The sequence below is a fragment of the Microcebus murinus genome, chromosome 16 (assembly GCF_040939455.1).
Source record: "Microcebus murinus isolate Inina chromosome 16, M.murinus_Inina_mat1.0, whole genome shotgun sequence".
NCBI lineage: Eukaryota > Metazoa > Chordata > Mammalia > Primates > Cheirogaleidae > Microcebus > Microcebus murinus.
In genome coordinates this window covers 55,983,988-56,005,185 of record NC_134119.1, presented here as the reverse complement: position 1 = coordinate 56,005,185, position 21,198 = coordinate 55,983,988, and the positions used below count along the sequence as shown (strand labels likewise).

Here is a 21,198-nt window from a genome sequence, read left to right as displayed (position 1 = left end):
AGGGGGGAGGGGGGCACGGGCAACACATGTCACCTGAATACTTGTACTCCCATCATCTGCTTGAAAAGAGAGAGAAAAGAAAATGCAATCCTAGAGGTAAGAGACACTTTTTAAAAATAATGAATCCGAAGAGAAAAGTAAAAGGAGGCCTGTGGAGCAGGTCTGGGTGTGACTCCGGATCCCCCAACATCAGGTGCCACCACCAAAGATTCCTGCGTGTAGCCCATAGAACCCCAAAAGCAACGGGACGAGTTCTGGTCACATACTCCCTCAAAATGACATCCTGGCCTTCTTCTGGAACTCCCTCCCCTCTCAGACTCTCAAGGTTTCCTCCAGCGTGTCGGTTCCCACAGAGCAGACCTTTGGTCTGAGACCTGACAGTCCAGATGCCACGCATGCTGCCGCGTGGCCGCGGTGTCGCGGCTTGGGACAAGAGGAGGCCCCACGGTGCGGGCTGGGGCGCCAGGCACCGCGCGGGCGCTGAGGGTGGGGGTGACCCCCACCCCGGGCCGCCGCGGCGCTCCCAGAAAGGGGACAGAACAAGAGGCAAGAAAAAAAAAAAAAAAAAAAAAAGCAGCAGCCTGTGGCACCCGGTATTCGGAGGCGGTCTCCCATCCAAGTACTAACCAGGCCCGACCCTGCTTAGCTTCCGAGACCAGACGAGATCGGGGGCGTTCAGGGTGGTGTGGCCCTAGACGGCGGCGGAGGGCGCCCCTGCCCCGCTCGAGAAGCCGAGCCTCTCTGGGCTTCCCCGCCGCCGCCTCCCGCCCCAGGCCCCGCGCCGGGCCGGGCTGGGCCGTTTGAGTTCGCCGGCCGGGTCCCGCGGGCTCCCAGGGACGGGGGTGATGGGCGGGGCGGGGCGGGGCGGGGGGGCTGTCTCTCTATACACACACACACACACTCACACTCACTCACACTCACACAACATGCGCCTCCACGGCTGGACTCGCCAAGGTGGAGCCCTCCCAGCCCCCCTCGTCTCCTCGCCCGGCCTCCTTCACCTACCCGCTGCCCACCCCCAGCGCGTCGCTGCCGCTGACTGCGCACGCGCGGGACGCTCGCCCTTTGACCCCAGCCAGGGGCCGCCCTCCCCCACAACCCCTTTCAGCTGCGCCCCCCTTCCCTCGCCCTGTGGGTGGGCTGCCGCCTATTCCCCCGGGCCAGGGCTGGGGCACAGCCAGTGTATGGGGCGTCTCTCTCTGGGGATGTGTCCCATGGGTGGGGTGGGGTGGGGTGGCGTGGTTTGGGGGGCGCTGAAGAAATCAGTCCCCTCCATCTCCTACCTCTGGAAAACGCCCAAGCCCGTGGAGAACTGCCGGCACCGCTTCGTGGGGGCCGGGACCCTCCTCCGTGTCCTCCTGTGGCCCAGTCCAAGGGGCCTGGGCCTGGCCGGGGCTGCATTGGACCCCGACCACCCTGGCGTGTGGACTCGCTAAAAATCGGCCATTAGATATTGGATTCCAGCTTCCTGGAGGTCATTTCACTAATGAGTGCACCGGAAAGAGTTTCCTAATCCATCTGTGAGGGTGGCAACTGAAAGAGAATTTTAAAGCTGACAGAATAGGCGAGGGAAGGCATAGGAGATTTCCACACCCAGCAAGGAAGACTTTCCCGAAATGGAAGAAAGAAACGAGCAAACAGAGACACCGGTAGCCCGCCCGGAAAAGAGTCTGCCCCTGAGAGAAAGCACCCTGACCAGGTTCACCCGTGGGTGGGTGGCGAGCTAGCGGCATTCAGAAGAGCGAGGCCCGCAGTCTGTGCGGAAGACACCTGCGCTCGGGTGTGTGTGGCGGCGCGATTCACAAGCAGCTCTAGACGTTAAACCCAGGAGAAGCCAGGGAGTTCCCAACGCCCCAGGTGTCCTCAGCCCACGACTGGCTGCTGTGGGAATGCGAAGCCCGGCTCCTTGTCTCAGAGCGGGGTTCCCAGGAGGATCAGGCTGAAGCTGGGACTTGGCCTCAAAGTGTCCCCTCGCATGGCCACCCCCTTCCCCTTCCTGCTCCTCTACTCCTGGTGCCCCTCCATCCAGGGGCCAGACCTTAAAGAGTCACCGCAAGAGAATCCTGGTCCCAAAGGAGCCTTCTGGGGGACCGGTGCTGAGAGAGGTTGTGGGCATGGCCCGCTGGGGCTCTGCCCGACCCAGGGCTGAGAGATGCCACCTCCCAGCTCTGGGTCCCTGCAGGAAGTGTTGGCAAGCACAGGGCCGGTCCTCCAAAGGCCCAGGTGCAGGGAGCCCAGGCCAAGCAGCCTGTGGAAGAAGCCACTTGCCGTGCCACCCCGGGAACAGGACTGCAGGCCCCGGCCCTTCCCACCTCCTCCTCCTCCTCCTCCTCCTCCTCCTCCCCCCCGCCCCGCCCCCACAGGGCACAGGGCTCAGAGACACCTCAGACTCTTGCTACCCAAAGTGCAAAGGGCATCAGTTGCTCCTCCAACCCCCCCCCCGCGGCCGAGCAGACCGCGTTGTCCAGCCAGCCCCCGGGCCTCCCTGGGGTGCCCAGCACAAAAGTGCAGACACCCACCGGACCCTCAGTCTCAGTTTTCGGAGGTTTTTGCCACTCTAAGGACCCGCAGGCCAGCTGGGCCTTCGGGCAGGACAGAGAGCCCTGGAATCCGACGTGGAGAGCTGCGTGTACGTCCCCATCAGGAGGCGGTCCCCACCTCCGCGGCTCTCCCCTTGCGGGGAGCCGCAGCCCAGCCGGCAGCCGCAGGGCCTCAGGGAAGACACCAGGCTGGGCCCCCGCGGCACAGCGGGGGCACGTCCCCCGCACTCACGCGACTTAGGGACGGCTGCTGGAGACTGCTGCGGCCACCCTGCTGCCGGGTTTCTGGAGGGCTTCCTGGAAGCAGCATCCACACCAAGCCCTTGGAAGGCCCAGGCGACGGAGGAGCCGGTCAGGCAGGGGCCGAGGACGGTGAGAGGCCGGGCGGGAAGGAGCGTGTCAGGCAGGGGCAGAGGACGGTGACCGGCCGGGCGGGGAGGAGCCGGTCAGGCGGGGGCCCAGGACAGTGACGGGCCTGGCCGGGGAGGAGTGCGTCAGGCAGGGGCAGAGGAGACGGGCTGGGTAAGGGTTAGGGTTACAGTTAGGGCACAATTCACAATCCCAAAGACGTGGAAGCGACCCGAGTGCCCATCCATCCAGGAGTGCATCAATAAAATGTGGCGCGTGGACACCACGGAGTGCCATTCGGCTGTGAGGAGCAGCGGTGAGAGGGCGCCTCTCGTGTTCTCCTGGCCAGAGCTGGAACCCGTTCCAGTAAGCCAAGTATCCCAAGAATGGACACACGGGCACCACGTGAGCGCGCTCACCAGCAAACTGGTACGAACGGATGGACGCCTAAGTGGACAGAGAGGAATCACCTTCATCGGGTGGGTGTCGGGCGGGCGGGTGGGGGGAGGGGAGGGGCATACACATCCATTAGGCATGGGGTGGGTGCGCACCGACTGGGGGATGGGCGCACTTGAAGCTCTGACCCGAGGGGGGAGGCTTGGAGAGGGCAAGGCACCCGACCTTAACATTGGTACCCCCACAATACGCTGGAACAACATGAGAGGTATATGAATAAGAACACAGTGGGGGCCGGGCGCGGTGGCTCACGCCTGTAATCCTAGCTCTCTGGGAGGCCGAGGCGGGCGGATTGCTCCAGGTCAGGAGTTCGAAACCAGCCTGAGCAAGAGCGAGACCCCGTCTCTACTAAAAATAGAAAGAAATTAATTGGCCAACTAATATATATAGAAAAACACAGCCGGGCGTGGTGGTGCATGCCTGTAGTCCCAACTACTCGGGAGGCTGAGGCAGCAGGATTGCTTGAGCCCGGAGATTGAGGTTGCTGTGAGCTAGACTGACGCCATGGCACTCACTCTAGCCTGGGCAGCAAAACGAGACTCTGTCTCAAAAAAAAAAAAAAAAAAAGAACACAGGGGGGAGGGGGGCACGGGCAACACATGTCACCTGAATACTTGTACTCCCATCATCTGCTTGAAAAGAGAGTGAAAAGAAAATGCAATCCTAGAGGTAAGAGACACTTTTTAAAAATAATGAATCCGAAGAGAAAGGTAAAAGGAGGCCTGTGGAGCAGGTCTGGGTGTGACTCCGGATCCCCCAACATCAGGTGCCACCACCAAAGATTCCTGCGTGTAGCCCATAGAACCCCAAAAGCAACGGGACGAGTTCTGGTCACATACTCCCTCAAAATGACATCCTGGCCTTCTTCTGGAACTCCCTCCCCTCTCAGACTCTCAAGGTTTCCTCCAGCGTGTCGGTTCCCACAGAGCAGACCTTTGGTCTGAGACCTGACAGTCCAGATGCCACGCATGCTGCCGCGTGGCCGCGGTGTCGCGGCTTGGGACAAGAGGAGGCCCCACGGTGCGGGCTGGGGCGCCAGGCACCGCGCGGGCGCTGAGGGTGGGGGTGACCCCCACCCCGGGCCGCCGCCGCGCTCCCAGAAAGGGGACAGAACAAGAGGCAAGAAAAAAAAAAAAAAAAAAAAAGCAGCAGCCTGTGGCACCCGGTATTCCGAGGCGGTCTCCCATCCAAGTACTAACCAGGCCCGACCCTGCCTAGCTTCCGAGACCAGACGAGATCGGGGGCGTTCAGGGTGGTGTGGCCCTAGACGGCGGCGGAGGGCGCCCCTGCCCCGCTCGAGAAGCCGAGCCTCTCTGGGCTTCCCCGCCGCCGCCTCCCGCCCCAGGCCCCGCGCCGGGCCGGGCCGGGCCGTTTGAGTTCGCCGGCCAGGTCCCGCGGGCTCCCAGGGACGGGGGTGATGGGCGGGGCGGGGCGGGGCGGGGTGGGGGGCTGTCTCTCTATACACACACACACACACTCACACTCACTCACACTCACACAACATGCGCCTCCACGGCTGGACTCGCCAAGGTGGAGCCCTCCCAGCCCCCCTCGTCTCCTCGCCCGGCCTCCTTCACCTACCCGCTGCCCACCCCCAGCGCGTCGCTGCCGCTGACTGCGCACGCGCGGGACGCTCGCCCTTTGACCCCAGCCAGGGGCCGCCCTCCCCCACAACCCCTTTCAGCTGCGCCCCCCTTCCCTCGCCCTGTGGGTGGGCTGCCGCCTATTCCCCCGGGCCAGGGCTGGGGCACAGCCAGTGTATGGGGCGTCTCTCTCTGGGGATGTGTCCCATGGGTGGGGTGGGGTGGGGTGGCGTGGTTTGGGGGGCGCTGAAGAAATCAGTCCCCTCCATCTCCTACCTCTGGAAAACGCCCAAGCCCGTGGAGAACTGCCGGCACCGCTTCGTGGGGGCCGGGACCCTCCTCCGTGTCCTCCTGTGGCCCAGTCCAAGGGGCCTGGGCCTGGCCGGGGCTGCATTGGACCCCGACCACCCTGGCGTGTGGACTCGCTAAAAATCGGCCATTAGATATTGGATTCCAGCTTCCTGGAGGTCATTTCACTAATGAGTGCACCGGAAAGAGTTTCCTAATCCATCTGTGAGGGTGGCAACTGAAAGAGAATTTTAAAGCTGACAGAATAGGCGAGGGAAGGCATAGGAGATTTCCACACCCAGCAAGGAAGACTTTCCCGAAATGGAAGAAAGAAACGAGCAAACAGAGACACCGGTAGCCCGCCCGGAAAAGAGTCTGCCCCTGAGAGAAAGCACCCTGACCAGGTTCACCCGTGGGTGGGTGGCGAGCTAGCGGCATTCAGAAGAGCGAGGCCCGCAGTCTGTGCGGAAGACACCTGCGCTCGGGTGTGTGTGGCGGCGCGATTCACAAGCAGCTCTAGATGTTAAACCAAGGAGAAGCCAGGGAGTTCCCAACGCCCCAGGTGTCCTCAGCCCACGACTGGCTGCTGTGGGAATGCGAAGCCCGGCTCCTTGTCTCAGAGCGGGGTTCCCAGGAGGATCAGGCTGAAGCTGGGACTTGGCCTCAAAGTGTCCCCTCGCATGGCCACCCCCTTCCCCTTCCTGCTCCTCTACTCCTGGTGCCCCTCCATCCAGGGGCCAGACCTTAAAGAGTCACCGCAAGAGAATCCTGGTCCCAAAGGAGCCTTCTGGGGGACCGGTGCTGAGAGAGGTTGTGGGCATGGCCCGCTGGGGCTCTGCCCGACCCAGGGCTGAGAGATGCCACCTCCCAGCTCTGGGTCCCTGCAGGAAGTGTTGGCAAGCACAGGGCCGGTCCTCCAAAGGCCCAGGTGCAGGGAGCCCAGGCCAAGCAGCCTGTGGAAGAAGCCACTTGCCGTGCCACCCCGGGAACAGGACTGCAGGCCCCGGCCCTTCCCACCTCCTCCTCCTCTTCCTCCTCCTCCTCCCCCCCGCCCCCCCCACAGGGCACAGGGCTCAGAGACACCTCAGACTCTTGCTACCCAAAGTGCAAAGGGCATCAGTTGCTCCTCCAACCCCCCCCCCCGCCCAGCAGACCACGTTGTCCAGCCAGCCAGCGGGCCTCCCTGGGGTGCCCAGCACAAAAGTGCAGACACCCACCGGACCCTCAGTCTCAGTTTTCGGAGGTTTTTGCCACTCTAAGGACCCGCAGGCCAGCTGGGCCTTCGGGCAGGACAGAGAGCCCCGGAATCCGACGGGGAGAGCTGCGTGTACGTCCCCATCAGGAGGCGGTCCCCACCTCCGCGGCTCTCCCCTTGCGGGGAGCCGCAGCCCAGCCGGCAGCCGCAGGGCCTCAGGGAAGACACCAGGCTGGGCCCCCGCGGCACAGCGGGGGCACGTCCCCCGCACTCACGCGACTTAGGGACGGCTGCTGGAGACTGCTGCGGCCACCCTGCTGCCGGGTTTCTGGAGGGCTTCCTGGAAGCAGCATCCACACCAAGCCCTTGGAAGGCCCAGGCGACGGAGGAGCCGGTCAGGCAGGGGCCGAGGACGGTGAGAGGCCGGGCGGGAAGGAGCGTGTCAGGCAGGGGCAGAGGACGGTGACCGGCCGGGCGGGGAGGAGCCGGTCAGGCGGGGGCCCAGGACAGTGACGGGCCTGGCCGGGGAGGAGTGCGTCAGGCAGGGGCAGAGGAGACGGGCTGGGTAAGGGTTAGGGTTACAGTTAGGGCACAATTCACAATCCCAAAGACGTGGAAGCGACCCGAGTGCCCATCCATCCAGGAGTGCATCAATAAAATGTGGCGCGTGGACACCACGGAGTGCCATTCGGCTGTGAGGAGCAGCGGTGAGAGGGCGCCTCTCGTGTCCTCCTGGCCAGAGCTGGAACCCGTTCCAGTAAGCCAAGTATCCCAAGAATGGACACACGGGCACCACGTGAGCGCGCTCACCAGCAAACTGGTACGAACGGATGGACGCCTAAGTGGACAGAGAGGAATCACCTTCATCGGGTGGGTGTCGGGCGGGCGGGTGGGGGGAGGGGAGGGGCATACACATCCATTAGGCATGGGGTGGGTGCGCACCGACTGGGGGATGGGCGCACTTGAAGCTCTGACCCGAGGGGGGAGGCTTGGAGAGGGCAAGGCACCCGACCTTAACATTGGTACCCCCACAATACGCTGGAACAACATGAGAGGTATATGAATAAGAACACAGGGGGGGCCGGGCGCGGTGGCTCACGCCTGTAATCCTAGCTCTCTGGGAGGCCGAGGCGGGCGGATTGCTCCAGGTCAGGAGTTCGAAACCAGCCTGAGCAAGAGCGAGACCCCGTCTCTACTAAAAATAGAAAGAAATTAATTGGCCAACTAATATATATAGAAAAACACAGCCGGGCGTGGTGGTGCATGCCTGTAGTCCCAACTACTCGGGAGGCTGAGGCAGCAGGATTGCTTGAGCCCGGAGATTGAGGTTGCTGTGAGCTAGGCTGACGCCATGGCACTCACTCTAGCCTGGGCAGCAAAACGAGACTCTGTCTCAAAAAAAAAAAAAAAAAGAACACAGGGGGGAGGGCGGCACGGGCAACACATGTCACCTGAATACTTGTACTCCCATCATCTGCTTGAAAAGAGAGAGAAAAGAAAATGCAATCCTAGAGGTAAGAGACACTTTTTAAAAATAATGAATCCGAAGAGAAAAGTAAAAGGAGGCCTGTGGAGCAGGTCTGGGTGTGACTCCGGATCCCCCAACATCAGGTGCCACCACCAAAGATTCCTGCGTGTAGCCCATAGAACCCCAAAAGCAACGGGACGAGTTCTGGTCACATACTCCCTCAAAATGACATCCTGGCCTTCTTCTGGAACTCCCTCCCCTCTCAGACTCTCAAGGTTTCCTCCAGCGTGTCGGTTCCCACAGAGCAGACCTTTGGTCTGAGACCTGACAGTCCAGATGCCACGCATGCTGCCGCGTGGCCGCGGTGTCGCGGCTTGGGACAAGAGGAGGCCCCACGGTGCGGGCTGGGGCGCCAGGCACCGCGCGGGCGCTGAGGGTGGGGGTGACCCCCACCCCGGGCCGCCGCCGCGCTCCCAGAAAGGGGACAGAACAAGAGGCAAAAAAAAAAAAAAAGCAGCAGCCTGTGGCACCTGGTATTCCCAGGCGGTCTCCCATCCAAGTACTAACCAGGCCCGACCCTGCTTAGCTTCCGAGACCAGACGAGATCGGGGGCGTTCAGGGTGGTGTGGCCCTAGACGGCGGCGGAGGGCGCCCCTGCCCCGCTCGAGAAGCCGAGCCTCTCTGGGCTTCCCCGCCGCCGCCTCCCGCCCCAGGCCCCGTGCCGGGCCGGGCCGGGCCGTTTGAGTTCGCCGGCCAGGTCCCGCGGGCTCCCAGGGACGGGGGTGATGGGCGGGGCGGGGCGGGGCGGGGCGGGGTGGGGGGCTGTCTCTCTATACACACACACACACACTCACACTCACTCACACTCACACAAGATGCGCCTCCACGGCTGGACTCGCCAAGGTGGAGCCCTCCCAGCCCCCCTCGTCTCCTCGCCCGGCCTCCTTCACCTACCCGCTGCCCACCCCCAGCGCGTCGCTGCCGCTGACTGCGCACGCGCGGGACGCTCGCCCTTTGACCCCAGCCAGGGGCCGCCCTCCCCCACAACCCCTTTCAGCTGCGCCCCCCTTCCCTCGCCCTGTGGGTGGGCTGCCGCCTATTCCCCCGGGCCAGGGCTGGGGCACAGCCAGTGTATGGGGCGTCTCTCTCTGGGGATGTGTCCCATGGGTGGGGTGGGGTGGGGTGGCGTGGTTTGGGGGGCGCTGAAGAAATCAGTCCCCTCCATCTCCTACCTCTGGAAAACGCCCAAGCCCGTGGAGAACTGCCGGCACCGCTTCGTGGGGGCCGGGACCCTCCTCCGTGTCCTCCTGTGGCCCAGTCCAAGGGGCCTGGGCCTGGCCGGGGCTGCATTGGACCCCGACCACCCTGGCGTGTGGACTCGCTAAAAATCGGCCATTAGATATTGGATTCCAGCTTCCTGGAGGTCATTTCACTAATGAGTGCACCGGAAAGAGTTTCCTAATCCATCTGTGAGGGTGGCAACTGAAAGAGAATTTTAAAGCTGACAGAATAGGCGAGGGAAGGCATAGGAGATTTCCACACCCAGCAAGGAAGACTTTCCCGAAATGGAAGAAAGAAACGAGCAAACAGAGACACCGGTAGCCCGCCCGGAAAAGAGTCTGCCCCTGAGAGAAAGCACCCTGACCAGGTTCACCCGTGGGTGGGTGGCGAGCCAGCGGCATTCAGAAGAGCGAGGCCCGCAGTCTGTGCGGAAGACACCTGCGCTCGGGTGTGTGTGGCGGCGCGATTCACAAGCAGCTCTAGATGTTAAACCAAGGAGAAGCCAGGGAGTTCCCAACGCCCCAGGTGTCCTCAGCCCACGACTGGCTGCTGTGGGAATGCGAAGCCCGGCTCCTTGTCTCAGAGCGGGGTTCCCAGGAGGATCAGGCTGAAGCTGGGACTTGGCCTCAAAGTGTCCCCTCGCATGGCCACCCCCTTCCCCTTCCTGCTCCTCTACTCCTGGTGCCCCTCCATCCAGGGGCCAGACCTTAAAGAGTCACCGCAAGAGAATCCTGGTCCCAAAGGAGCCTTCTGGGGGACCGGTGCTGAGAGAGGTTGTGGGCATGGCCCGCTGGGGCTCTGCCCGACCCAGGGCTGAGAGATGCCACCTCCCAGCTCTGGGTCCCTGCAGGAAGTGTTGGCAAGCACAGGGCCGGTCCTCCAAAGGCCCAGGTGCAGGGAGCCCAGGCCAAGCAGCCTGTGGAAGAAGCCACTTGCCGTGCCACCCCGGGAACAGGACTGCAGGCCCCGGCCCTTCCCACCTCCTCCTCCTCCTCCTCCTCCTCCTCCTCCCCCCCGCCCCGCCCCCACAGGGCACAGGGCTCAGAGACACCTCAGACTCTTGCTACCCAAAGTGCAAAGGGCATCAGTTGCTCCTCCAACCCCCCCCCCGCGGCCGAGCAGACCGCGTTGTCCAGCCAGCCCCCGGGCCTCCCTGGGGTGCCCAGCACAAAAGTGCAGACACCCACCGGACCCTCAGTCTCAGTTTTCGGAGGTTTTTGCCACTCTAAGGACCCGCAGGCCAGCTGGGCCTTCGGGCAGGACAGAGAGCCCCGGAATCCGACGTGGAGAGCTGCGTGTACGTCCCCATCAGGAGGCGGTCCCCACCTCCGCGGCTCTCCCCTTGCGGGGAGCCGCAGCCCAGCCGGCAGCCGCAGGGCCTCAGGGAAGACACCAGGCTGGGCCCCCGCGGCACAGCGGGGGCACGTCCCCCGCACTCACGCGACTTAGGGACGGCTGCTGGAGACTGCTGCGGCCACCCTGCTGCCGGGTTTCTGGAGGGCTTCCTGGAAGCAGCATCCACACCAAGCCCTTGGAAGGCCCAGGCGACGGAGGAGCCGGTCAGGCAGGGGCCGAGGACGGTGAGAGGCCGGGCGGGAAGGAGCGTGTCAGGCAGGGGCAGAGGACGGTGACCGGCCGGGCGGGGAGGAGCCGGTCAGGCGGGGGCCCAGGACAGTGACGGGCCTGGCCGGGGAGGAGTGCGTCAGGCAGGGGCAGAGGAGACGGGCTGGGTAAGGGTTAGGGTTACAGTTAGGGCACAATTCACAATCCCAAAGACGTGGAAGCGACCCGAGTGCCCATCCATCCAGGAGTGCATCAATAAAATGTGGCGCGTGGACACCACGGAGTGCCATTCGGCTGTGAGGAGCAGCGGTGAGAGGGCGCCTCTCGTGTTCTCCTGGCCAGAGCTGGAACCCGTTCCAGTAAGCCAAGTATCCCAAGAATGGACACACGGGCACCACGTGAGCGCGCTCACCAGCAAACTGGTACGAACGGATGGACGCCTAAGTGGACAGAGAGGAATCACCTTCATCGGGTGGGTGTCGGGCGGGCGGGTGGGGGGAGGGGAGGGGCATACACATCCATTAGGCATGGGGTGGGTGCGCACCGACTGGGGGATGGGCGCACTTGAAGCTCTGACCCGAGGGGGGAGGCTTGGAGAGGGCAAGGCACCCGACCTTAACATTGGTACCCCCACAATACGCTGGAACAACATGAGAGGTATATGAATAAGAACACAGTGGGGGCCGGGCGCGGTGGCTCACGCCTGTAATCCTAGCTCTCTGGGAGGCCGAGGCGGGCGGATTGCTCCAGGTCAGGAGTTCGAAACCAGCCTGAGCAAGAGCGAGACCCCGTCTCTACTAAAAATAGAAAGAAATTAATTGGCCAACTAATATATATAGAAAAACACAGCCGGGCGTGGTGGTGCATGCCTGTAGTCCCAACTACTCGGGAGGCTGAGGCAGCAGGATTGCTTGAGCCCGGAGATTGAGGTTGCTGTGAGCTAGACTGACGCCATGGCACTCACTCTAGCCTGGGCAGCAAAACGAGACTCTGTCTCAAAAAAAAAAAAAAAAAAAGAACACAGGGGGGAGGGGGGCACGGGCAACACATGTCACCTGAATACTTGTACTCCCATCATCTGCTTGAAAAGAGAGTGAAAAGAAAATGCAATCCTAGAGGTAAGAGACACTTTTTAAAAATAATGAATCCGAAGAGAAAGGTAAAAGGAGGCCTGTGGAGCAGGTCTGGGTGTGACTCCGGATCCCCCAACATCAGGTGCCACCACCAAAGATTCCTGCGTGTAGCCCATAGAACCCCAAAAGCAACGGGACGAGTTCTGGTCACATACTCCCTCAAAATGACATCCTGGCCTTCTTCTGGAACTCCCTCCCCTCTCAGACTCTCAAGGTTTCCTCCAGCGTGTCGGTTCCCACAGAGCAGACCTTTGGTCTGAGACCTGACAGTCCAGATGCCACGCATGCTGCCGCGTGGCCGCGGTGTCGCGGCTTGGGACAAGAGGAGGCCCCACGGTGCGGGCTGGGGCGCCAGGCACCGCGCGGGCGCTGAGGGTGGGGGTGACCCCCACCCCGGGCCGCCGCCGCGCTCCCAGAAAGGGGACAGAACAAGAGGCAAGAAAAAAAAAAAAAAAAAAAAAGCAGCAGCCTGTGGCACCCGGTATTCCGAGGCGGTCTCCCATCCAAGTACTAACCAGGCCCGACCCTGCCTAGCTTCCGAGACCAGACGAGATCGGGGGCGTTCAGGGTGGTGTGGCCCTAGACGGCGGCGGAGGGCGCCCCTGCCCCGCTCGAGAAGCCGAGCCTCTCTGGGCTTCCCCGCCGCCGCCTCCCGCCCCAGGCCCCGCGCCGGGCCGGGCCGGGCCGTTTGAGTTCGCCGGCCAGGTCCCGCGGGCTCCCAGGGACGGGGGTGATGGGCGGGGCGGGGCGGGGCGGGGTGGGGGGCTGTCTCTCTATACACACACACACACACTCACACTCACTCACACTCACACAACATGCGCCTCCACGGCTGGACTCGCCAAGGTGGAGCCCTCCCAGCCCCCCTCGTCTCCTCGCCCGGCCTCCTTCACCTACCCGCTGCCCACCCCCAGCGCGTCGCTGCCGCTGACTGCGCACGCGCGGGACGCTCGCCCTTTGACCCCAGCCAGGGGCCGCCCTCCCCCACAACCCCTTTCAGCTGCGCCCCCCTTCCCTCGCCCTGTGGGTGGGCTGCCGCCTATTCCCCCGGGCCAGGGCTGGGGCACAGCCAGTGTATGGGGCGTCTCTCTCTGGGGATGTGTCCCATGGGTGGGGTGGGGTGGGGTGGCGTGGTTTGGGGGGCGCTGAAGAAATCAGTCCCCTCCATCTCCTACCTCTGGAAAACGCCCAAGCCCGTGGAGAACTGCCGGCACCGCTTCGTGGGGGCCGGGACCCTCCTCCGTGTCCTCCTGTGGCCCAGTCCAAGGGGCCTGGGCCTGGCCGGGGCTGCATTGGACCCCGACCACCCTGGCGTGTGGACTCGCTAAAAATCGGCCATTAGATATTGGATTCCAGCTTCCTGGAGGTCATTTCACTAATGAGTGCACCGGAAAGAGTTTCCTAATCCATCTGTGAGGGTGGCAACTGAAAGAGAATTTTAAAGCTGACAGAATAGGAGAGGGAAGGCATAGGAGATTTCCACACCCAGCAAGGAAGACTTTCCCGAAATGGAAGAAAGAAACGAGCAAACAGAGACACCGGTAGCCCGCCCGGAAAAGAGTCTGCCCCTGAGAGAAAGCACCCTGACCAGGTTCACCCGTGGGTGGGTGGCGAGCTAGCGGCATTCAGAAGAGCGAGGCCCGCAGTCTGTGCGGAAGACACCTGCGCTCGGGTGTGTGTGGCGGCGCGATTCACAAGCAGCTCTAGACGTTAAACCCAGGAGAAGCCAGGGAGTTCCCAACGCCCCAGGTGTCCTCAGCCCACGACTGGCTGCTGTGGGAATGCGAAGCCCGGCTCCTTGTCTCAGAGCGGGGTTCCCAGGAGGATCAGGCTGAAGCTGGGACTTGGCCTCAAAGTGTCCCCTCGCATGGCCACCCCCTTCCCCTTCCTGCTCCTCTACTCCTGGTGCCCCTCCATCCAGGGGCCAGACCTTAAAGAGTCACCGCAAGAGAATCCTGGTCCCAAAGGAGCCTTCTGGGGGACCGGTGCTGAGAGAGGTTGTGGGCATGGCCCGCTGGGGCTCTGCCCGACCCAGGGCTGAGAGATGCCACCTCCCAGCTCTGGGTCCCTGCAGGAAGTGTTGGCAAGCACAGGGCCGGTCCTCCAAAGGCCCAGGTGCAGGGAGCCCAGGCCAAGCAGCCTGTGGAAGAAGCCACTTGCCGTGCCACCCCGGGAACAGGACTGCAGGCCCCGGCCCTTCCCACCTCCTCCTCCTCCTCCTCCTCCTCCTCCTCCCCCCCGCCCCGCCCCCACAGGGCACAGGGCTCAGAGACACCTCAGACTCTTGCTACCCAAAGTGCAAAGGGCATCAGTTGCTCCTCCAACCCCCCCCCCCCGCGGCCGAGCAGACCGCGTTGTCCAGCCAGCCCCCGGGCCTCCCTGGGGTGCCCAGCACAAAAGTGCAGACACCCACCGGACCCTCAGTCTCAGTTTTCGGAGGTTTTTGCCACTCTAAGGACCCGCAGGCCAGCTGGGCCTTCGGGCAGGACAGAGAGCCCTGGAATCCGACGTGGAGAGCTGCGTGTACGTCCCCATCAGGAGGCGGTCCCCACCTCCGCGGCTCTCCCCTTGCGGGGAGCCGCAGCCCAGCCGGCAGCCGCAGGGCCTCAGGGAAGACACCAGGCTGGGCCCCCGCGGCACAGCGGGGGCACGTCCCCCGCACTCACGCGACTTAGGGACGGCTGCTGGAGACTGCTGCGGCCACCCTGCTGCCGGGTTTCTGGAGGGCTTCCTGGAAGCAGCATCCACACCAAGCCCTTGGAAGGCCCAGGCGACGGAGGAGCCGGTCAGGCAGGGGCCGAGGACGGTGAGAGGCCGGGCGGGAAGGAGCGTGTCAGGCAGGGGCAGAGGACGGTGACCGGCCGGGCGGGGAGGAGCCGGTCAGGCGGGGGCCCAGGACAGTGACGGGCCTGGCCGGGGAGGAGTGCGTCAGGCAGGGGCAGAGGAGACGGGCTGGGTAAGGGTTAGGGTTACAGTTAGGGCACAATTCACAATCCCAAAGACGTGGAAGCGACCCGAGTGCCCATCCATCCAGGAGTGCATCAATAAAATGTGGCGCGTGGACACCACGGAGTGCCATTCGGCTGTGAGGAGCAGCGGTGAGAGGGCGCCTCTCGTGTTCTCCTGGCCAGAGCTGGAACCCGTTCCAGTAAGCCAAGAATCCCAAGAATGGACACACGGGCACCACGTGAGCGCGCTCACCAGCAAACTGGTACGAACGGATGGACGCCTAAGTGGACAGAGAGGAATCACCTTCATCGGGTGGGTGTCGGGCGGGCGGGTGGGGGGAGGGGAGGGGCATACACATCCATTAGGCATGGGGTGGGTGCGCACCGACTGGGGGATGGGCGCACTTGAAGCTCTGACCCGAGGGGGGAGGCTTGGAGAGGGCAAGGCACCCGACCTTAACATTGGTACCCCCACAATACGCTGGAACAACATGAGAGGTATATGAATAAGAACACAGGGGGGGCCGGGCGCGGTGGCTCACGCCTGTAATCCTAGCTCTCTGGGAGGCCGAGGCGGGCGGATTGCTCCAGGTCAGGAGTTCGAAACCAGCCTGAGCAAGAGCGAGACCCCGTCTCTACTAAAAATAGAAAGAAATTAATTGGCCAACTAATATATATAGAAAAACACAGCCGGGCGTGGTGGTGCATGCCTGTAGTCCCAACTACTCGGGAGGCTGAGGCAGCAGGATTGCTTGAGCCCGGAGATTGAGGTTGCTGTGAGCTAGACTGACGCCATGGCACTCACTCTAGCCTGGGCAGCAAAACGAGACTCTGTCTCAAAAAAAAAAAAAAAAAAAAAGAACACAGGGGGGAGGGGGGCACGGGCAACACATGTCACCTGAATACTTGTACTCCCATCATCTGCTTGAAAAGAGAGAGAAAAGAAAATGCAATCCTAGAGGTAAGAGACACTTTTTAAAAATAATGAATCCGAAGAGAAAAGTAAAAGGAGGCCTGTGGAGCAGGTCTGGGTGTGACTCCGGATCCCCCAACATCAGGTGCCACCACCAAAGATTCCTGCGTGTAGCCCATAGAACCCCAAAAGCAACGGGACGAGTTCTGGTCACATACTCCCTCAAAATGACATCCTGGCCTTCTTCTGGAACTCCCTCCCCTCTCAGACTCTCAAGGTTTCCTCCAGCGTGTCGGTTCCCACAGAGCAGACCTTTGGTCTGAGACCTGACAGTCCAGATGCCACGCATGCTGCCGCGTGGCCGCGGTGTCGCGGCTTGGGACAAGAGGAGGCCCCACGGTGCGGGCTGGGGCGCCAGGCACCGCGCGGGCGCTGAGGGTGGGGGTGACCCCCACCCCGGGCCGCCGCGGCGCTCCCAGAAAGGGGACAGAACAAGAGGCAAGAAAAAAAAAAAAAAAAAAAAAAGCAGCAGCCTGTGGCACCCGGTATTCGGAGGCGGTCTCCCATCCAAGTACTAACCAGGCCCGACCCTGCTTAGCTTCCGAGACCAGACGAGATCGGGGGCGTTCAGGGTGGTGTGGCCCTAGACGGCGGCGGAGGGCGCCCCTGCCCCGCTCGAGAAGCCGAGCCTCTCTGGGCTTCCCCGCCGCCGCCTCCCGCCCCAGGCCCCGCGCCGGGCCGGGCTGGGCCGTTTGAGTTCGCCGGCCGGGTCCCGCGGGCTCCCAGGGACGGGGGTGATGGGCGGGGCGGGGCGGGGCGGGGGGGCTGTCTCTCTATACACACACACACACACTCACACTCACTCACACTCACACAACATGCGCCTCCACGGCTGGACTCGCCAAGGTGGAGCCCTCCCAGCCCCCCTCGTCTCCTCGCCCGGCCTCCTTCACCTACCCGCTGCCCACCCCCAGCGCGTCGCTGCCGCTGACTGCGCACGCGCGGGACGCTCGCCCTTTGACCCCAGCCAGGGGCCGCCCTCCCCCACAACCCCTTTCAGCTGCGCCCCCCTTCCCTCGCCCTGTGGGTGGGCTGCCGCCTATTCCCCCGGGCCAGGGCTGGGGCACAGCCAGTGTATGGGGCGTCTCTCTCTGGGGATGTGTCCCATGGGTGGGGTGGGGTGGGGTGGCGTGGTTTGGGGGGCGCTGAAGAAATCAGTCCCCTCCATCTCCTACCTCTGGAAAACGCCCAAGCCCGTGGAGAACTGCCGGCACCGCTTCGTGGGGGCCGGGACCCTCCTCCATGTCCTCCTGTGGCCCAGTCCAAGGGGCCTGGGCCTGGCCGGGGCTGCATTGGACCCCGACCACCCTGGCGTGTGGACTCGCTAAAAATCGGCCATTAGATATTGGATTCCAGCTTCCTGGAGGTCATTTCACTAATGAGTGCACCGGAAAGAGTTTCCTAATCCATCTGTGAGGGTGGCAACTGAAAGAGAATTTTAAAGCTGACAGAATAGGCGAGGGAAGGCATAGGAGATTTCCACACCCAGCAAGGAAGACTTTCCCGAAATGGAAGAAAGAAACGAGCAAACAGAGACACCGGTAGCCCGCCCGGAAAAGAGTCTGCCCCTGAGAGAAAGCACCCTGACCAGGTTCACCCGTGGGTGGGTGGCGAGCCAGCGGCATTCAGAAGAGCGAGGCCCGCAGTCTGTGCGGAAGACACCTGCGCTCGGGTGTGTGTGGCGGCGCGATTCACAAGCAGCTCTAGATGTTAAACCAAGGAGAAGCCAGGGAGTTCCCAACGCCCCAGGTGTCCTCAGCCCACGACTGGCTGCTGTGGGAATGCGAAGCCCGGCTCCTTGTCTCAGAGCGGGGTTCCCAGGAGGATCAGGCTGAAGCTGGGACTTGGCCTCAAAGTGTCCCCTCGCATGGCCACCCCCTTCCCCTTCCTGCTCCTCTACTCCTGGTGCCCCTCCATCCAGGGGCCAGACCTTAAAGAGTCACCGCAAGAGAATCCTGGTCCCAAAGGAGCCTTCTGGGGGACCGGTGCTGAGAGAGGTTGTGGGCATGGCCCGCTGGGGCTCTGCCCGACCCAGGGCTGAGAGATGCCACCTCCCAGCTCTGGGTCCCTGCAGGAAGTGTTGGCAAGCACAGGGCCGGTCCTCCAAAGGCCCAGGTGCAGGGAGCCCAGGCCAAGCAGCCTGTGGAAGAAGCCACTTGCCGTGCCACCCCGGGAACAGGACTGCAGGCCCCGGCCCTTCCCACCTCCTCCTCCTCCTCCTCCTCCTCCTCCTCCCCCCCGCCCCGCCCCCACAGGGCACAGGGCTCAGAGACACCTCAGACTCTTGCTACCCAAAGTGCAAAGGGCATCAGTTGCTCCTCCAACCCCCCCCCCCGCGGCCGAGCAGACCGCGTTGTCCAGCCAGCCCCCGGGCCTCCCTGGGGTGCCCAGCACAAAAGTGCAGACACCCACCGGACCCTCAGTCTCAGTTTTCGGAGGTTTTTGCCACTCTAAGGACCCGCAGGCCAGCTGGGCCTTCGGGCAGGACAGAGAGCCCCGGAATCCGACGTGGAGAGCTGCGTGTACGTCCCCATCAGGAGGCGGTCCCCACCTCCGCGGCTCTCCCCTTGCGGGGAGCCGCAGCCCAGCCGGCAGCCGCAGGGCCTCAGGGAAGACACCAGGCTGGGCCCCCGCGGCACAGCGGGGGCACGTCCCCCGCACTCACGCGACTTAGGGACGGCTGCTGGAGACTGCTGCGGCCACCCTGCTGCCGGGTTTCTGGAGGGCTTCCTGGAAGCAGCATCCACACCAAGCCCTTGGAAGGCCCAGGCGACGGAGGAGCCGGTCAGGCAGGGGCCGAGGACGGTGAGAGGCCGGGCGGGAAGGAGCGTGTCAGGCAGGGGCAGAGGACGGTGACCGGCCGGGCGGGGAGGAGCCGGTCAGGCGGGGGCCCAGGACAGTGACGGGCCTGGCCGGGGAGGAGTGCGTCAGGCAGGGGCAGAGGAGACGGGCTGGGTAAGGGTTAGGGTTACAGTTAGGGCACAATTCACAATCCCAAAGACGTGGAAGCGACCCGAGTGCCCATCCATCCAGGAGTGCATCAATAAAATGTGGCGCGTGGACACCACGGAGTGCCATTCGGCTGTGAGGAGCAGCGGTGAGAGGGCGCCTCTCGTGTTCTCCTGGCCAGAGCTGGAACCCGTTCCAGTAAGCCAAGTATCCCAAGAATGGACACACGGGCACCACGTGAGCGCGCTCACCAGCAAACTGGTACGAACGGATGGACGCCTAAGTGGACAGAGAGGAATCACCTTCATCGGGTGGGTGTCGGGCGGGCGGGTGGGGGGAGGGGAGGGGCATACACATCCATTAGGCATGGGGTGGGTGCGCACCGACTGGGGGATGGGCGCACTTGAAGCTCTGACCCGAGGGGGGAGGCTTGGAGAGGGCAAGGCACCCGACCTTAACATTGGTACCCCCACAATACGCTGGAACAACATGAGAGGTATATGAATAAGAACACAGTGGGGGCCGGGCGCGGTGGCTCACGCCTGTAATCCTAGCTCTCTGGGAGGCCGAGGCGGGCGGATTGCTCCAGGTCAGGAGTTCGAAACCAGCCTGAGCAAGAGCGAGACCCCGTCTCTACTAAAAATAGAAAGAAATTAATTGGCCAACTAATATATATAGAAAAACACAGCCGGGCGTGGTGGTGCATGCCTGTAGTCCCAACTACTCGGGAGGCTGAGGCAGCAGGATTGCTTGAGCCCGGAGATTGAGGTTGCTGTGAGCTAGACTGACGCCATGGCACTCACTCTAGCCTGGGCAGCAAAACGAGACTCTGTCTCAAAAAAAAAAAAAAAAAAAGAACACAGGGGGGAGGGGGGCACGGGCAACACATGTCACCTGAATACTTGTACTCCCATCATCTGCTTGAAAAGAGAGTGAAAAGAAAATGCAATCCTAGAGGTAAGAGACACTTTTTAAAAATAATGAATCCGAAGAGAAAGGTAAAAGGAGGCCTGTGGAGCAGGTCTGGGTGTGACTCCGGATCCCCCAACATCAGGTGCCACCACCAAAGATTCCTGCGTGTAGCCCATAGAACCCCAAAAGCAACGGGACGAGTTCTGGTCACATACTCCCTCAAAATGACATCCTGGCCTTCTTCTGGAACTCCCTCCCCTCTCAGACTCTCAAGGTTTCCTCCAGCGTGTCGGTTCCCACAGAGCAGACCTTTGGTCTGAGACCTGACAGTCCAGATGCCACGCATGCTGCCGCGTGGCCGCGGTGTCGCGGCTTGGGACAAGAGGAGGCCCCACGGTGCGGGCTGGGGCGCCAGGCACCGCGCGGGCGCTGAGGGTGGGGGTGACCCCCACCCCGGGCCGCCGCCGCGCTCCCAGAAAGGGGACAGAACAAGAGGCAAGAAAAAAAAAAAAAAAAAAAAAGCAGCAGCCTGTGGCACCCGGTATTCCGAGGCGGTCTCCCATCCAAGTACTAACCAGGCCCGACCCTGCTTAGCTTCCGAGACCAGACGAGATCGGGGGCGTTCAGGGTGGTGTGGCCCTAGACGGCGGCGGAGGGCGCCCCTGCCCCGCTCGAGAAGCCGAGCCTCTCTGGGCTTCCCCGCCGCCGCCTCCCGCCCCAGGCCCCGCGCCGGGCCGGGCCGGGCCGTTTGAGTTCGCCGGCCAGGTCCCGCGGGCTCCCAGGGACGGGGGTGATGGGCGGGGCGGGGCGGGGCGGGGTGGGGGGCTGTCTCTCTATACACACACACACACACTCACACTCACTCACACTCACACAACATGCGCCTCCACGGCTGGACTCGCCAAGGTGGAGCCCTCCCAGCCCCCCTCGTCTCCTCGCCCGGCCTCCTTCACCTACCCGCTGCCCACCCCCAGCGCGTCGCTGCCGCTGACTGCGCACGCGCGGGACGCTCGCCCTTTGACCCCAGCCAGGGGCCGCCCTCCCCCACAACCCCTTTCAGCTGCGCCCCCCTTCCCTCGCCCTGTGGGTGGGCTGCCGCCTATTCCCCCGGGCCAGGGCTGGGGCACAGCCAGTGTATGGGGCGTCTCTCTCTGGGGATGTGTCCCATGGGTGGGGTGGGGTGGGGTGGCGTGGTTTGGGGGGCGCTGAAGAAATCAGTCCCCTCCATCTCCTACCTCTGGAAAACGCCCAAGCCCGTGGAGAACTGCCGGCACCGCTTCGTGGGGGCCGGGACCCTCCTCCGTGTCCTCCTGTGGCCCAGTCCAAGGGGCCTGGGCCTGGCCGGGGCTGCATTGGACCCCGACCACCCTGGCGTGTGGACTCGCTAAAAATCGGCCATTAGATATTGGATTCCAGCTTCCTGGAGGTCATTTCACTAATGAGTGCACCGGAAAGAGTTTCCTAATCCATCTGTGAGGGTGGCAACTGAAAGAGAATTTTAAAGCTGACAGAATAGGCGAGGGAAGGCATAGGAGATTTCCACACCCAGCAAGGAAGACTT

At 63.0% G+C, this 21,198-nt stretch overlaps 1 non-coding gene and 5 pseudogenes across 1 annotated transcript; all 6 read right to left on the bottom strand.

The window, feature by feature from the left end:
* Positions 1-578: 578 nt before the first annotated feature.
* On the bottom strand, positions 579-697 carry LOC142861346 (uncharacterized; annotated as a pseudogene).
* Positions 698-4,494: 3,797 nt separating this feature from the next.
* On the bottom strand, positions 4,495-4,613 carry LOC142861355 (uncharacterized; annotated as a pseudogene).
* Positions 4,614-8,396: 3,783 nt separating this feature from the next.
* Positions 8,397-8,515, bottom strand: LOC142861262 (5S ribosomal RNA). Its single transcript, XR_012912627.1, has one exon. It is a non-coding gene; the product is annotated as a 5S ribosomal RNA (ribosomal RNA).
* Positions 8,516-12,321: 3,806 nt separating this feature from the next.
* Positions 12,322-12,440, bottom strand: LOC142861354 (uncharacterized; annotated as a pseudogene).
* A 3,806-nt stretch (positions 12,441-16,246) lies between these two features.
* LOC142861345 (uncharacterized) lies at positions 16,247-16,365 on the bottom strand (annotated as a pseudogene).
* A 3,798-nt stretch (positions 16,366-20,163) lies between these two features.
* Positions 20,164-20,282, bottom strand: LOC142861270 (uncharacterized; annotated as a pseudogene).
* Positions 20,283-21,198: the final 916 nt, after the last annotated feature.